General features: G+C 38.9%; 1 protein-coding gene across 1 annotated transcript in view; it reads left to right on the top strand.

The window, feature by feature from the left end:
• The first annotated feature begins 1909 nt into the window (after positions 1-1909).
• The window catches only part of ptk2aa (protein tyrosine kinase 2aa), a 61034-nt gene continuing 48277 nt past the window's right edge, over positions 1910-14666 (top strand). Inside the window, exon 1 of the mRNA XM_054606192.1 lies at positions 1910-2069. The gene's annotated coding sequence lies outside the window, so the exon portion shown is untranslated. The remainder of the gene's footprint in view (positions 2070-14666) is intronic.

Here is a 14666-nt window from a genome sequence, read left to right as displayed (position 1 = left end):
GTTTGTTTTTTTAATTAATATGTGTGTATGTGAGGGAGAGAGAACCTGACCCAAATTGCACCTGAAAACTACCACACAAATATGGGTTGAGGATAAAATAATGCTTTTTTTTTCAGCAATTGCACTCGTATTATAGACGTTTTTTAGCTTTTACCACATATGAACACGGTGGTCACGTTGAGTCATACTGCTTCAGAATGTTTTTTTGTTTTTTTTAAAGAAACATCTATCTGAAGCAGAAATATGCAACTCTAAAGTGCAATTGATTTTGAGATTGATACACATGACCACCCGCAATATACACATCACTGTCCCAGAAACAAACATTATACAGGTTACGTATTTAGTAGTATTCTACATGGATTTGATAGTATTAGAGCATATTTGTTATCAATAACTAACCAATTATCATACAATTGATGAAATTGTATAAATTTGTATTCAGGAGGGCTTGTTAGTCAGATCTGTCTATTATGTTTCTTATTATTGTCAGGACGTAGCGCTGTCAGACACCAGTGTGAGAGAGGCCAGGCATGGCAGAGGCAATAATTCATAATAATCTTTTTTTAAGGGAAAACGATACTTTCATTCAGCACATTTCTAAAAGACCTGTGGATGTATTTTTTTGGTCATCAATATGACTTTTAATTAATAAGTAAATCCTTACAACTGACCAATTGCCAGGGTTGAGTTAGATTACTTTTAAAAGTAGTCAGTTACTGAATACAAATTGCATGACCATTTTTACAATTGGTAATGTAATCCATACTTTTGGATTACTTCAAAATCAGAAATTAACTTAAATGGATGCATCAAGAAAAAGTTACACAAATACTTTTTTCTGTCTTTAAAAAAGACAAATCTTTCATTCTCACTGTAAATTATATTGAATAAAAACAGAAACAATGGAGGTTAATTTCATGGAGGAATTTTATTTTGAGATTCTCCATGAATACAATAACATAAAAAAAAAAATCAGTGGCACAGTTTTCATATCATCTAAGTGAGAGACATCTGAAGCCCCTTGTCTCATCCACTCACATCTCTGGTCTCATAGCTATTAAACAGATGTGCCAATCACAGTAAAAAGTGATAAGGACCGCAGCTCAGCAAACTGAAAGCTTTACTTTATGTCTCAATAACGCCACTTTTTCTTAAAAAATAAAAAAAAAAAGATATTAGGAAAAGATGCTATGATGCATCTTGGTAACCGGATTTCTCCTTCATACAAAAATCCCAATAAAGAGTTATGGAACCAGTCTGATGTGTGCAGAGGTCTGTATGGTTATAACCTATACTGCAGTAATACGTAGTGACCACGAGATGTCGTCTTAGAACATGTGAACAGAGCTGCAGCTATAAAGTGATGTTCTCATTAGTGCATCAATAATAAAAAAATCGAATTATTTAATTGGCCTGTACTTTATTCTGAAATGGGCTATTCTCTATACTGTTTTTGGTACTGTAAGGATATATTGATAGTTATACTTTTATTTTACTTTGGTGAAAGTTTGAATGTATGCCTTTGTATTTGTATTTCTTGAGGTACATTTTCCTGTTCTTACTACAGTTTTACTACAGTTTTAAACATGTAAAGTAGGCCCTATCTACACATTCATTCATTCATTCATGGGCTGGTGTGTGCTGTGCCTGAGGCAGGGCTTTCCTCTGAGGGAGTAGTTTTCTCTGTGTGTGTGTGTGTGTGTGTGTGTGTGTGTGTGTGTGTGTGTGTGTGTGTGTGTGTGTGTGTGTGTGTGTGTGTGTGTGTGTGTGTGTGTGTGTGTGTGTGTGTGTGTGTGTGTGTGTGTGTGTGTGTGTGTGTGTGTGTGTGTGTGTGTGTCGCTCCCAGCAGCGGCCATATTGGAATGCTGGATGTGGAGAGGGGAAGCAGGAACAGGCGACGGGAGAAGGGAGAAGGGGGAGATAGGCATGAGCGGAAAAAAAAAACAGTAACTACAACTAACCCAAGCTCCACAACTAAAACAACGGACTATTGGCCGACTCACCACAGCTTCTCCCGCCGGTAAAGTCTTCCCAAACCTCTCGGACGTCCACTGGAACAAGTCAACGTGAGTGATCTTGTGTTTTGGGGATTATTTCAACAGCAAAGAGAAAGTATGGGATGCGGTTTGTTCCAACCTTCGTGCTGGCTGGCGTTGACGTTAACTTATCTGTTTCCTTTCCCCCCCCAGTTTTTGAACCTTTTCTCACTTGGTTATACTTTGGAAATACCTGATTCATTAGTGTAGCGTTACAGCAAAAGTAACCAGGACGGAGTTTCCTTTTTTAGTAACTTGGAAGCAGTGGAAAGGAAGAGTGACCGACTGCCACCAAAACTCACAAGAAATGAATGTGGAGAAACACTGACGCTGACTTTAATGTGTGGCAAATATTCAACCTACATTTATCTCCATAATTAAACATCTGTTTCATGTGCTTTTTTTTTTTTTTTTTTTTTTTTTTTTTTCCCCGTCCCTTCCCAGTGTCAAGGGTTCAAGGCTGTTTTGGTTACCTTGATGTGCTCCCCCCACTAAGAAGCTGAACTCTTCCATTCAACCTTAATGGAAGGGTTATGTTTCATTTTGCTTCTAGATACTTCCATAAACCTAACCAATTGGCCCAGTTATTTAAGGCTGCATAACTGTGTAAATAAGGTGTCCCAGCAAGGCTCCCTCATTTTGCTGTTATTATTTGGCTTATCAAGTGCAAATCAGTTATGTGACGTTTGAGCAATTCATCCACAAATGTAATTTTGCACAGAATAACTCAAATTACTGATTAGTAAGTATACATCTGCAATAGATTTGATAATTTTTTCCAGGTGGTCAAGTGAAATGCCAAATATTTACTGATTCTGGCTTCTCAAATGTGATGATTTGCTGCTTTTTCCAGCTTTATGTTGTGTATATATTATGTTATAATTATCTTAAGTAGAATATATTTTGTTTGTGGGCTGTTGCTCGGAGAAAACAAGATATTTGAAGAAATCAACTAGGGTTCCCAGGACCTTTTTTGATGGCATGTTTCACATTTCGTAGAGTTCATAAAGAATCGACTTATCAAATCCATGGACAACACTTATTTGGGCCAATGCTAACACAAATAACCCCAGATTGTTGGTGTTGTTCATTATAATCTGGAGAACCTTAAAATTCCACAAAGATATATATATCAAATCTCCGACATAACACAATGGTTAAAGGGATTTAAGATACTTGAAAGTTTAATATCCAAGTCCAAGTTAAACATCTCAGAAACATGCCGCTCTGAGTTCTGCCTTTTCCCAACTGTGAAAGATTGCTGGAGCCTGATTTGCCTCTACTTCATATTCAAGATGCAAGCAAATGCTAATGAATTGCAGTATCCTGAGGCCACTGAGGCTTCAGACCTACAGTATACTAATAGGAGTGCTGTTTTGCATTCTCTACTTTGCAATTCTGAGGACAAGCTTAACCTAAAGCAGTATTTTGTTTTCTGATGCGATCCATGTCTGTTAGTGTCGGGAAAGCAAAGTTTCTTTGAGGTCATGGTTTGGTTTATGGGTGCACCTGTGCATCGCAGTTGTTGTGTTCACTGTTTGATTGAGTCCGCTGTTTACTGAAGCAAGCCAAATGAGGTGGTTACAATGGTGTGACAATAAACTCTTGGAAAATCATTTCTTCTGAATAGCAATTTAAAAAAAAAAAAAATCTGTCCCAGGATGACGTCCTGCAGAAACTAGTTCCTACACTACAAGCCAGAGTTTTCATGGTTTGTCTTAAATGCTTGTTCAAAATACAAAGAACTGAACGCTGCCAGATGCAAAGCTAAATCTTCTCTCACAACTATTAATCTTAATGTAATTGATTGTGAATTACATTCACAGAGCTTTCTACAGGTCTGAGATGGTATTTCCTAATGAGCCAACAAGGCTCACACTGCTAATGAGCTTATCCACTTTATTTAGTTCCACTGCATTCAAGTGCCACACCGCATACAGAACTGCTTCTTTCAGTGATCTTTGATGGTGAATTTGTTTAGACAGTGACAACTTACTGATAACTTTTTTGCCAATTTATACAAACAATAGCAAACAGGCTTTAAGTGTGTTCGAATTGATACGACTTTTTTTTGGGGGGATTTGTTTGCATTGAAATTCATCCCGTCCATGTTTGTTTGAACCGATGCGGTGAACTACAACCCCAGTCTACTCATTTGGCATCAAAGGACTAAAATGAAAGCAGTGTAATCTTTTATCTGGAGTGGAAACATGTCATTAGTGTGAGAAACAGGCACAAAATCATGTTGTTTTGCTTCAATTTGTGACATTCATCATTTCTGGGAAATTCCTTTGAATAGATTTAGTGTTTTCTTATTTCATATCGTTAATTAGGCTTATGTGATAGATGTCAGTAAGTTGGTAGGAAGAACTCAATGCACTTCACAGAGAGTAAATACCTACAACTTTCTGACACGACTCTTCCTTTGGCAGGTCTACAGCAGGCTAATACAGGCATGGTGTGTGTGCGCACTTGTGTTTCCATGTGTAAATTGCAGAGCAGTGCAAGAGGCCTGTATTTATAGAAACACTTGACTACACTCAGAGATCTTACTGGAGCGGTCCATTACATTGCAGAGAACTCTACTGTTTGTAGTCTTTTTTTCTTTTTTTCTTTCATACAAAGCTCTGCTTTGGTACCAAGTTACTTTTCTATTCCTTGCAGTCATCTACTATATATTCTACTCAAGTTTGTTCTATCCAAGTCGGATGGGCAGAGAAAGACAGAAAAAACTGTAATAAAGACAAGAGGGTAACACTAACAGAGCCAACAGTCTAATATCTGTAGATTGCAGTATGTGGTGTGACTTATAATGACTCAAACTACAGATATTAGCAATCACTGCAGACACATGCTGTGTGTGTGGAGGCATGTAGGTCCTGAATACGATTATGTGTATCCTTAATATGTGTGTCATGAGGAATTCATGATACCAAATTAAATCATCTGTCCTGAGGGGAAAAGAACAACCCTCTACTTGAGTTTTCAGTTTGAATATATATTTTTTTAAATAAGTTGTTTGCTGTTTTACTAGCAAACACTGGCATATTTATTCTACCTGACATTTGGCTACTTCATACCTACTGTGTAAATACTTGCAGCTCTGTGGAGGTGGGAACTGTTTACTCACATCTTGCGCATAATTATGAATTCTATTAAGGAAGGGGAAAAAAAAAAATGAATGAATGGACAGTTGAATCGAGCGAATGGTGTTCTTTGTTTCGCACCAGTAACTTAATTTGTTAGTGTGACTACGATTGTATGTGTGTGTGTGTGTGTGTGTATGTTTGTGTGTGTATGTTTGTGTGTGTTCATGCAAATGCTGGCTGTGATTGTCTTATAAATTTAGCTTCCACTGTATCTTAGTGGAACTTATTCCCCTGCATCCTCCCGCATGTGGTTTCAGCTGTAAAGGAAAAGGTGTGTGTGTGTGTGTGTGTGTGTGTGTGTGTGTGTGTGTGTGTGTGTGTGTGTGTGTGTGTGTGTGTGTGTGTGTGTGTGTGTGTGTGTGTGTGTGTGTGTGTGTGTGTGTGTGTGTGTGTTTGTGTGTGTGAGACAGGAGGCTGAAGACAGGAGGCTGAATGAAGGTCCATTCCCTTAGCTTCTGGATTGGTTGCATGCAGGAAGCAGCCCCCACACCCACCAGACACACATACACGCACACACACACACACACACACACACACACACACACACTCACAGAGCACTTACTGTACATCCTTAAGCATGCTGCGTCCCTCAGGAGCTGAAAGGAAAACGCCTTCTTCCTCCCGGCAGCAGTAACACTGTTCAGACGTCTCTGGGTGTTTATGTGTGTGTTGGTATGTTTGTGTGTACCTGTGACTGTGTTCATGTTTGTGTGTCGCTGTGCTGTGATAATGACTGTGCTCACACAAGATAACATCAGTGAACGCTGTCTTGGTTTTGTCAGTTGAAAAGTATGTCTGCGCTCATAGCTTGGTTTAGTAAAAGGGGTGTGCATTCGTGCGGTTGCATTTGAGTTAATTAAGTTAACATTTTGCAATAAGACATTAATACTGGATGGTGGACACTTACCATGTGTAGTTTTGTGTGTCATTGTGTGTATCATTGATCCCAATGATTTGAATTGGGGCTGATTTAAGGCATTTTTTGATGGAATGATTGGCTATATGAGGCCCAATTCATTTCTGATCCATTGTTTTTTCTTGGCCAGTGGTCAAAAACTCCCCATTGTGCTCTTAAAAAAACTTGACAGCATTGTAAGTAACATAATGTAGTAGTATTAAGTAGTAATGACATAGGACATACCTTTTTGGGAGTCTATGGCAGCTGTCAAACTCTCCAGAGAGGCATTTTCCAAACATTTGATAAGGAATTTGATAAGGAACAAGGCCAGCAATTTTGGAAATTGACATTTCTGCAGAATACTTCATGCGAATGGGATTTATATTGGTCCCAACAAACCAGATACATCCCTAATTATTTTTATAATATGAAACTTTGTTATACCTCTGTAGAGTTTGGATCCCCAAAACAGTAACTGAATGATTGTGTATGAGACAAGATGAGTGTATGAGTAGTATGAGTAGTTGGATTCATTGCAATTGTATGCCAGTCTGTCCAAGCAGGTGGCTATGTACTACATAGTATGTCGTCTCTACTGCAGTTGCTGTTAAAACATGCATGGGTTTTTGTGGAATACAGTATATTAACAGGTTTTCAGATCTTGTCCAAATACAGTTGTGTTAGTGGATCAGTGTACATGGATGGACCACTGCAAAGCATTCTTACTGTGTGCACTGAAATTTGCTACAATGGCAGGAAATGACATCGTAGTTAATGACTTGTCCCTGCTTGGGGCATGCACACACAAGGACACCCACACACACACTTAGAGCAGGCTACCTTCGGTCATGCAGGTCAGTGGCGCAGCATGTCAACTAGTGATGAATGGAACTGGAGCACAGCGATTCCCTCTAGTGTGTGCGTGTGTGTGCGTGTGTGTGTGTGTGTGTGTGTGTGTGTGTGCGTGTGCGTGCACGCAGACTGACTTCTTGACTCAACAAACTAATGGCCGCTCTCTTGTTCGCCCTCAGTTTTCTCAAAGTGAAGCAGTGACTGAGCTGTAGACTGGAGAAGAACAATTACAACCACAGATATTGTAAATAAGTTGCCCCTCACCCTCTTTGTTTGTGTGTGCGCGTGTGTGTATTGTGTGTGTGTGTGTGTGCGTGTGTGTCATGTTTGAGCGGACAGTCAGTGTAATTACATTGCAGTGAGTCAGAGGGAGACAGAGAAAGAAGTAATTGTTGGGCTTTGTCATAGAGACACTGAGAAAAAAGAGGTGGGAGGAGAAGAAAACTTGGAGTAGAAAAGAGAGAGGAAAAACAAAAATGGAGAGATGAGGCAAATGGAAATTGTCCCAAGATGTTCTATAACTCTAGATTTTTAAACACTTTAAACATTATCATCATACCTGTGTTCACAAAAATGAATCAATCTTCTCTTACATTCATCGGTAGCCTCGGTGGTAGGTTTCTTTTGCACCCTACTGTGACTGTCTATTTGTTCAGCTGTCCGCCAGTTAGGATGTCTCAGGATATGTTTCAGACACCAAATGCCCTTTGTACAATAAATAAAAAAAATACACGGAAGGAAGTTGGGAAATTAGTGAAACTGTAGTTAAAGGAATAGTTCAACATTTTGGGAACTAGAAGATAAGAGGTGTATGAGGTGATTGATACCACTCTCAAGCCTGCAAATTTCCCTGCTGCGGGACTAATAAAGGATTATCTTATTTTATCTTATCTTATGTCTGCACTAAATATTGAGCCTCCACCACCAGATGATTAGAAGAGCTAAAGTCTGATAATGGGGAAACAGACAGACTGGCTCTGTTCAGAGTACCAGCACATAAAAGTGCTGGTACTATAAACTAACATGTTATATCGCATGTGTGTCAGTCCTACAAAAACTCACACTTACAACTTTGTGGGTTTTATTGGATGAATTATTTCTTGGCTGGGCGCAACAACTTCACAACAGTCTTCAGTAGTTCCATGGAAATGTGTCCTTTTTACACTTTCATTTTTTGTACGCATTATACAAACACAATGTAATGTGTTGATTACACATGATAAAACATGCTAACAGCAATTCCAAATGGAATTAATGCAAAAGTAAAAATGCTCATGTTTTTAAATCCAAAATCAATAGTGTTGCATAACCTTTATGGTGGCTGAAAATGTACGGTATCCAGCCAGATACTACTCGCAATATTTAAAGGCAAGGAAGAAAATCTAAATGTATTGTTGGTTGTGTATTAGTATTGAGGGACTTCTTTACTGGTTAAAACTAGACATAAAGCGTTTAAGTTGCACAAGCCAGGTTCTTTACTGAGCAAAAGAAAGAAAGAGAGAGAGAGAGAGAACGAGAGAGAACGAGACCAAGCAGACATTGGTGTCTGCTTGACCAATCATATGACCTCATCTCTTCTCTAGATTCATGCACAGCCACACACACACACACACACACACACACACACACACACACACACACACACACACACACAACTGCAGTCATAATAGAACGCAGGGAAACACACATGCACCCACAGATCAGCAGTGAAACACCTGGATACGAGCCATAGGTATGACATCACACACATATTAACTGGTGTGCCACCATAAACTAGTTTAGCTGAGGTCAGACGTGGGTATAATGCCTCAGTGTGTGTGTGTTATTAGTCACCAACAGGGAGTCTCTTGTAACAAAGCTTCATTGAAGAATAGTCTGGAGGCGTGTCTGTCTTCCTCTCCCTGTCTGTCTCTATTAGTCTGCTAAAATGTTTTTCGTGTTTTTAAAGTATTTTAACATGAAGTCTTGCCATCGGTGTGGACTGGATGATGAATGTTAGTTAGAGTCTGATGGTGGCACCTTGCATGGTAGCCTGTCATCAGTGTGTGAATGGGTGAATGATATGTAATATACTACTGATTGTAAGTCGCTTTGGATAAAAGCGTCTGCTAAATGACTGTAATGTAATGTAATGTAATATAAATGTCAGCAATGGCAAACACAAGAAAACTGGCACAGGCTGATTTAAAAATAATAATTAATTTCAATCATAACTTTTTTTCTTGCTGTTTCAAGCTGATGTGATCATTTATGAAGTGAAATAGTTCCAGCATTTTGAAGTTTAGAAGGAACCAAACAAAAACGGAGGATTTTTACTTAATTTGTTTACTTTCCCAAAGTGTAACTCCTAGGTGTACAAGGAGCTGCTTTAATTCATGGTTGATGTTCAGGTAGAGTAGAGAATCACATTAATCCTAAATATTTAAGGACCAACCACGCGTTGTGACAGCAGCAGAGGTTGCTCCCAGACCACATCGCTTAAAAAATGCATTACCACTAGAGGGCGATGTTCACACACCATCTCCTCCAGCAGGGATATGAGGGGCAGAGCTTAGATCCACCCTCTAAATGAGAGGCAGAGGATAGTAGGGGTGTGTATGTGTGACATCTTGGCCTACTAATCCAGTGGCCCATTAATCTGCTTTACTCCTCAGCGACTCTCGTCTTGTCCGTCTCACTGTTGCCTTGCTTTTCTATCAAATGACATCTCTTGAACACATTTTAACCTGTGTTTTTATATCGTCAACCAACATTGTCTCCCATCTTTACTCTTTTAGAATCAGTTTCATGAGTCTGGGTATAAGCTAAACACTTGAAAATACCCCAAAATGCCAGAGATTGCTGACCGTGGCTGACATAATTTCTTCTAATACTTTCGCTACACACTATGATAATTATTATTAGTCTTGACAATTTGATGTACATAATGAATCTGCTGCATATATTATGCAAAATAAACTTCAAATGTGGGGTGAAATTCTGTAATGAGGCTATGAGGTGTACAAACTACAGCAAAAGGGTATACTATTTGTATTTGCAAGGGTCTGCAAGAAGCAAACATCATATTCCTACAACTTATTTTCAGTATTTTTCAACTATCATGTATTCTTTAATGAACTTATTAAGTACTAGGTTGTCATGATTTAAGGTTATAGGGCGAGGGAACTATTCTGTCTCAAAATATTAGTGCAGTGTGGGTTCACTTCCCTCCGTAACCCTGCATGTGATTTGATTTCACCATAATTGGATTACATGTTCAGCCCTCACCAAACAAAGTCAGTGGAACAGTTGACTGTTATGCCCTGCGTCTGTTTTTGTTCTTAGATTGATGGTTTCTGTAGGACAACGTTGAGCTGAGAATATTGCATTATGACTAAACTGAGCAGCTCCTCAGGGGTGCGTTTGTGATCGAGAGGCAGAATAGCCAAAGGCAGCACAGCTCTCCCTCTTCTCTCTCTCTCTTTCTCTCGTATGTTATCCTCAGCTTTGTATTTTCTCCCTCTATTATTTCCTCCTCACTTTCTTTCCCCCCCCCCCCCATTTTGTTTTGTTGTTATTTCTGTCTTTAATGCCTTCTTACTTCACTTTTTCCTCACTACTTTTCGGGAAGTTCTTGCATCATTTCTCTCCCCTCTCCTGCTTTCCCTCTGAGTCCTGTACATCTGGCTCCCTCTCTACCCCTCCATCCCTCCCCTGGGAGACAAAGACACCCCCCCTCCTCCTTTCTCCTGTTTCTTCCTTGCATCTCCCACCCCCCCTTTCACAGCCATAAGCCGCCTACTAGCCCTCTCTCTCTTCTCTCTCTCTCTCTCCCCCTCCTTCCCTCCTCCCTCCCCTTCTCTACTCCCACTCATGCCACTGTGCATCTGAGTGTCAGTGTACTAGCAGTAGTAGTAGTGGAGGGAGGAGGGGGAGGCTGGGTTGTAAGATTAAGCCGACATTAGCCATCATTACTGAGTTAGCTGGCTAGCACCTCTCAACACAGCCCAGAGACCACAGAAGCCTGGGATTTGGGCTTTTCCCAATTTAGCTGTCTGTCAGGGGGGGTTACTCTCTTCACTTCTCTTCACTTCTCTTCTCTTTGGGACTTTAAATGGAAGGACTATACCATGGTAAGATTGTAAAAACAAACATTGGTCTGTATGTGTGAGTGGGTGGTTGCATGCGTGTGCACTGCACTTGTGTGTTTAAGCATGTGTAAAATATGTCCAGCATGTGTTTTTAGAAAATATATGAATGAGCATAAACCACCTTTTTGTGTTTTCATTTTGTAGCCGGTTAGGTCAAAATGATTGAGTTTATTGTGTGTGTGGCAAACACGTTTGTATGTGCGTGTATCTGAACTGTATGTATCAGGAGGGTTTAGTTCTAGTGAGGTTGTTACTTTTGTTTTTTTTACTGTCTGACTTACAGTATTGATGAGAAGTGAAGTTTTATGGTAGTTATAATAATAATAATAATAATAATGATGATGATAATGAGGAGGTGGAGGAAGTGGTATTCTAGATAAGGTTGTTGATAAATGTAGTTTTGCATTAGTCACTATTACGATGAGGTCAAGGAGAAGGAGAGGGAAGACTTTAAAATGGTTTGTTAATTAGTCAATTGACAATTTTGATAACTGATTCATCGTTTCAGTAATTTCTTATATACCAAACATTTCAGGCTTCAGTTTCTCGAATGTATTACTTTTGTTGTTTCTCTGTATTTAAAATTAAGCCTATTTGGATTTTTACCAGTCAAGGTATTTGACGTTGTTAACTTTGGCTCTTGGAAATTGAGACAGGCATTATTTTCCTATTATTCTCTGACAACTGATTGAGAAATTGAGGTAATAAATTGCGGATGAAACATTAATGAAAGTTAAAATACTTTCAGCCCTAACTGACACCATTCCAGCATTTACCCAAATATTATTTTATTCTGTTAGTTCACCATCTGCCACCCTTATAGCAAAAGATCGTGTTTGTATGTGGAAAAAAAGGAGATGTAAGTGTTTGGTTGACTGTATGTAGGAGGCTTCAACTTGGCGTGTACATGTGCAGTGAAGGGGCTTAGCGCTGTGTGTGTGTGTGTGTGTGTGTGTGTGTGTGTGTGTGTGTGTGTGTGTGTGCGTGTGCGTGGGAAGCAGTATGTGTGAGATGATATGTGTGTCAAATTAGTGGGTTGTGTTTGAATACATGTGTGCATCCTTATGCAGTGTGTTTTGCACACATGGCTCCATGTGTGGGTGTTGGTATGCATTTCAGTGTGTTCTGTGTACATTTATGTGTGTGTGTGTGGGTGTATGTAAATGTTGGCATGAAGTAACAATCCCCCTGTAGCTTTTTGTTTCTAGGTTAAATCATCTATATTTTATATTTTCATGTTTTAATATTTCGATCTTGGTTCATAATTGATGGAAATTTGCTAAACAAGAAGCATAGCCACACACACACACACACACACACACACACACACACACACACACACACACACACACACACACACACACACACACACACACACACACACACACACACAGGAAGCTGCACCTTTACCTGATGTTGCATTTAACAATTTTAGCCGACACTTCCTCAGATGACGAAATTATAAAGAGGTTCATCAGATTAAAAAAATGCAGAAGAGGTCAAAATCTTCTATCCTGATAAAGATAATTTCATATCTCTATAACAATATGTATCACAATATGTCAGGTTTTCTAATAATTCAATAAATAAATAGTCTATTTGAAATAAACACATGGTAAAGCCTGTATTTTTTATACTGTAAATGAAAAAGTTCTTCACATTTAATTAAGTACTTAAGTACAAAATGAACAGATTTTCTGAGAAATTAAGTTATGTGGTTATAATGATCAATTTAGACAACGTAATTGTGTATCACGATATCTCAATATATGATTCCACCACAATGTGATTCCATAAATAAATCATCATATTTTCTTATCCATATAACGGAAAACCACCTTCATCCCAAGAGGAGAAGAATAAGAAATAAAAGGGTCGTTACCCGTTTGATCATAATTAATTATACATATATTAGCCTGAGCATGGAGCTAAGTCAGTAATGATTTGCTTTCATTGGCCAATCAGGATTGGGTATTCATTCTTTAGGCTTGTAAAACCAGTTCCCTAGTGTTTCCTCTCATACAAAATGAAAAAAGAATTCAATATTTAATGTTCCATTTGATGTTATTCAAAAAACACGTTTTCAATGCACTTGTAAAAATATGCTGAAACCTACAACAGGGACTGCATTTCAGTGGGTCATTGATGTCATATGTGTTTTGATTTATCATAAAAAAACCAGATACTGGTATAATAAAAAAATATAGTAATTTAGCGCTTTTACTATCTCAGCAGTTCATTCGTCCTAAATGTGCTGCGATGAATTATACACCGTGTGTCTGGCCGGAGTGTGATGCATTAGCATGCGCGCTGCTCCACTTGGCCTGTCGGCTTTATCGCTGCACCTGAACTACACACACTTGAGCGAATGTGTGTGTCACCGTGTATGCGCTTTTGCAGATAAATGTGTATGAGCAGTCATGCGTTTACTTGACCTTATTATGTTGCAGGTGTGTGTGTGTGTGTGTGTGTGTGTGTGTGTGTGTGTGTGTGTGTGTGTGTGTGTAATATATTTTATATGGTGTCTGTGTGATGGGTTTTGAATAATTGCTTGATGTTTATCTGAATGTGAATAATGAGAAAATGCAAAAGTGCTAAAATCAGTGAAAAACACTGATTTGTCATCAATAAGAAAGAATTATTAAGCACATTATGTGTCACTTTCAAAGTCAAAACTGTGCTCAAAACCCGTCCCTGTAAAATATATTTTCAAGGACAAAAAAAATTCTGTGTTTGATTTTATGAATTTGTATGTTAGTGTGACTGGCAGGTGTGGTTGGTGCCTTAGGGGTCCTGTAGTTGCGTCGTTAAGACTGCACGCTCCAGTAACGCCCCATTGTCCATAGGGTCACACACACACACACACACACACACACACACACACACACACACACACACACACACACACACACACACACACACACACACACACACACACACACACACACACACACACACACACACACTTTAACCATTAGACATAGAGCAACGGGGCAGAACAACTGACTGCTCTCATCAGGTTGATTTGGTTTCATTCTGTTTCATTTTTTGTTGGAAAAAGAACATCTGGCTGTTCCTCCCCAGTCAGTTTGATATTTCACTGTTGAGTTGAGCTGCACATAGTTTTGTTAAATTTCTTTTTTAAACTTTTTTTCCCCCTGTCTTTTCCTAACAGCTGTTGTTGGCGGTCATCAGCTGCTTCAGCCTTTCTATTTTACATGTATATCCAGAGCAACGCAAAGTGAATCTACAACGTCTGGACCATAAACACGGCATTTTGGATACAAACATACAGATTAAATCGAAGCTCTCGTTAAAAAGAAGTGATGAAGAACAGCCGCTTGGGTTGTTAAAAACACTGCTGCTCATTTCATTTTGATGATGGAAATTTGTTCTTCTTCTGTGCACACTTTTTCCTTCTCTTGTTTTTATATTCATTTAATATTAATGTCACATGCATAACACAAAATAACTTTTTAATCTCTCAGTTTAAGAGGGTATTGTCTTTCATTTGTGACTGTTTCCGTCACTAGCTGCAACAAAGTATTTTAGACACCATTGCATAGCAGACTCACTCTTGATTGTTCTGTCTAATTAC

The sequence above is a fragment of the Anoplopoma fimbria genome, chromosome 10, assembly GCF_027596085.1.
Source record: "Anoplopoma fimbria isolate UVic2021 breed Golden Eagle Sablefish chromosome 10, Afim_UVic_2022, whole genome shotgun sequence".
Classification (NCBI taxonomy): Eukaryota; Metazoa; Chordata; class Actinopteri; order Perciformes; family Anoplopomatidae; genus Anoplopoma; species Anoplopoma fimbria.
This window is presented reverse-complemented; position numbering and strand designations above follow the sequence as displayed.